Here is a 3890-nt window from a genome sequence, read left to right as displayed (position 1 = left end):
ATCTCATAAAATTTAGTAAGAAGTAAATTTCAAAAATATTTTATAAAGGTAAGCACTAACCACATATAAAATCCTAGAAAAATGTCAGTATCTCAGTACAGAAGAAAATGAAACTCTTGCCAAATACAGTAGTACAATTTTAAATGTATGTAACTCTGCTCCCTTCTTTTTCTTTTAATTTTCTCATTCTTATTTAATAAATTCAATTTTGACAATTTCCATGATAGACCCATCTATAAGCAATAAATAATATTTTCAACCATTAGTCAGAAACATTTTAATACACTGTATTTCATGATAACCCTGAAATGCAAAAATATCTTCTGATATGTTTTTAAAAACAATAACAACACTATAGACAACACTGTGGTTGATGTTCTGATATCTACTCACTTCACCTCTCCCCAAAAACAATATGATTGGGGGACTTGAATTCAGCCTAAGGAGTGTGGCCCAGTTAGCCAAAAGGTGTTCTTATCCCATTCCATGCTTTGTCCAAGAAAGGGCATTTTACCCCATTTTTGCCAGTGAAACATGAGAAATTGGACTGAAGGTTTCTGGCAAACTTCTTCCTTGACAACACTGGAAAGCCAGACTCATTCTCTCCCTGCAGATGTGACAAAGAAGTGTTTAGACTCAACAATTACCAGGAACCATTCTGCCCCAAAACATCTCTAAGGCCCATTCTGCCTCTGGCATCACCAGTTAATCTAATCAAGGCCTTTGTTCATTAAGGCAGTTTGTGCCCAGTTTTCTATAGATCAGTGGTTCTCAACCTGTGGGTCACGACCCCTTTGGGGGTTGAACGACCCTTTCGCAGGGGTCGCCTAAGACCATCCTGCATATCAGATATTTACATTACGATTCATAACAGTAGCAAAATTACAGTTATGAAGTAGCAACGAAAATAATTTTATGGTTGGGGGTCACCACAACATGAGGAGCTGTATTAAAGGGTCACAGCATTAGGAAGGTTGAGAACCACTGCTATGGATGCTAAAAGGTTCCTAACTTATATAATCCTAGAGAGCTGGTGCACGAATTCATGTGCAGGTGGGGTCCTTCAGCCTGGCTGGTGATTGGGGCCAATTGGGAGGGGAGGGTGGGCAGCCAGCCAGAGGGAGGGACTGCGGGAGGTTGGCTGGCAGGTCCCTCCAATCAGGGCCAATGGGGACGCTGGCCGGCTGGGGGGAGGGACCACTGGAGGTTGGCCAGCCGGCCGCTGGAGATTGGCTGGCCGAGGGATGTTGGCTGTGGGAGCGCACTGACCACCTGGGGGCAGCTCCTGCATTGAGCATCTGCCCCTGGTGGCCAGTGCACATCATAGTGACTGGTTGTTCAGTCGTTCAGTCATTTGATCGTTCAGTTGCTTAGGCTTTTATATATATACTAGGGGCCCAGAGCACGAATTCGCACGAGACCCGGGACCCAGAGTCCCGTGGCTCAGCAGGACCCAGAAAGAGTCCCGCGGCCACTGCTACCGCCGCAGGAGATGGGACCCAGAAACCCACCGGCGCCTCCGGTCAAGTTCTCCAAAGTCAAGTCCCTGCCCACCTGCGTGCACCTTGCCCCACACGCAGCCCTGCCCACCCTACACACGCAGCCTCCTGCTGATTGGTCGTTACGTCATGATGGCGGGATGACCACAGGCTTTTTATATAATAGATTTAAGCCTTAACACTGAGACATTATTGAAATACTTTACTATAAAGCCCTTGCTGAAAGAGCATGCCCACTTCTTTCTTTTATTTTCTTTTTCTCTTTTTATTTTTTTGTCGATCCTCACCTGAGGATATTTTTCCATTGATTTTTGTTTATTTGTTTTTTAGAGAGTGGAAAGGAGGGGAAGAGACAAAGAGAGAAAAACAGTGATGTGAGAGAGACACATTGATTGGTTGCCTCCCGCCTGCACCCTGACCAGAGCCCAGGGCCAACGGCCTGGGCAAGCCTGCAACTGAGGTACATGCCCTTGACCAGAACTAAACCTAGGATCCTTCAGTCCATGGGCTGAACCAGCTAGGGCAGAGCATGCCCACTTCTTAATGAATTTGCAAAGCTTGGCAAGAACTATCTAGTTTGCATACTAATGAAAAGAGAATGTAACTTTTCTCCTACATGTTTCAAGTATATGACAAACACTCTTAGTTACCTTCTCAATATCTGCTTCTTCCTCAGTAACAGAATTCAATTATTTCCTGAACAGCAAAATAAGCCCTTCAGATGATATATTCCAGTTTTTCTTGACTCTAGGAATACCATCAATGAGATGCAAGAAGTTATTGGGTAAGATTTGCAGGAAAGCTCTTCAAAAAGGGACAGACATTGACATCATCCTTTTACTTCTTGCACCTTCTAGCTTTCTGGAATGCAGACATGAGGGCTGGAACTCCAGGAGACATTTGGGCCATGAAGTAAACTTGAAGATAAAAGCTGCATGTTAAAGATAGTGGATCAAAAAGATTGAAAGAGCTTGGTTATCTGATGATGGCAGAGCTGTCTCACCAGCCCAGGGCTGCCTATCTCTAAGCTTCCTTTACATAGAAAAGAAAGAAAACCTGTATCTTGTTTGATCTGCTTATTTGAATTTTTCATTCTATATGCCACTAGAAAATAATCCTAACTAATGAATAGTGTGTCACTGTTTAGAAAAGAGGCTCTGGGATTGACAAAATTGAAGTTGAGAACCTACTCTGCAATTAATTAGCTGAGTGACCTTGGGCAGGTTAGTTAACCTTTCTAGTCTGAGGTCATCATCTGTAAAATGGGAATAATGGGTGGTACCTACGTCATAGGGTTGTTGTGAAGATTAAATGAAATATTACATGCAGAATGCTTAGTGCAATGCCTGGCACAGACTAACAATCAACAAATGTCAGTAATAAATAATCTAAGGCAAAGAAGAAATCATTGGTCTCCAATCTAAACTAATACTGTGGCTCTTCTTGTTAATCTTTCTATGTATCTCTTGTCATCTATCTCTCCCATTCCTCAATTTTCAACATACTCTTTCCAACCCTGTGTGTCTTCTCAAGAACCCTATCCATCTCAGAATATGATATTGCCTCCTATCTCATAGAGAATATTGGGATTAAGAGTGAAACCTCTGAATGTTCCACCACCATACCAATTATCTTCTTTCAAGGGAGTTTCTTCTTCCTTCAGGAGCTTATCCTCCTACCTGCTATTTGGAGACAATATCTTCATTATATACCACCAGGAGCTTATCCTCCTACCTGCTATTTGGAGACAGTATCTTCATTATGCACCACCTGCCTTTCTTGCCTCTCAATTTATATAGACTCTAGTGGCCCAGTGCACAACTTCGTGCACATCCAAAGGAAATTAATTAGAAGAAATATTTTAATATTGCTATTTGCCCTTTATAATAGAAATTTCAGAGAGGAAAGAAAATTAGTAAAATGTACATGAAAATAATATATAAATTGATTAATAAAAAATAACATAACAAATATTTTCTATGAAATTTCCACTGTCAGAATCTTCATTTATCATTAATTAAATATGCTGGGTATTCTGGAAAATTTATATCATTTGGACAAACTTTGTCTTTGCAAAGTAAAGTAAATTTTCCATCAGATGGTTTTTCATCGGAGAAATTTAAGGATAGGCAAAATTGACATGTAACAGTCATTCCACCACAACTGTGTTCGATAATTGCATCCTCACTTACCTCATTTTCACTATGAAGGCAGCTCCTACCAGTATTGGTAGTACTTACCCATGACTGTTCTTTAGACATAATTCTGTTGACGATGTCACTTTCTTTCAGCCTCAGAAGTACATTGTGCTAATAGTTGGTCTTCAGATACATTCTGTAGACAATTTCAGCTTCAGGGTGTCAACAAAATGTGACATCATTACCCAGTGAC

This window comes from Myotis davidii, unplaced genomic scaffold (assembly GCF_000327345.1).
Source record: "Myotis davidii unplaced genomic scaffold, ASM32734v1 scaffold93, whole genome shotgun sequence".
In the NCBI taxonomy this organism is placed as follows: Eukaryota; Metazoa; Chordata; class Mammalia; order Chiroptera; family Vespertilionidae; genus Myotis; species Myotis davidii.
Note: the sequence above shows the minus strand (reverse complement) of the source record.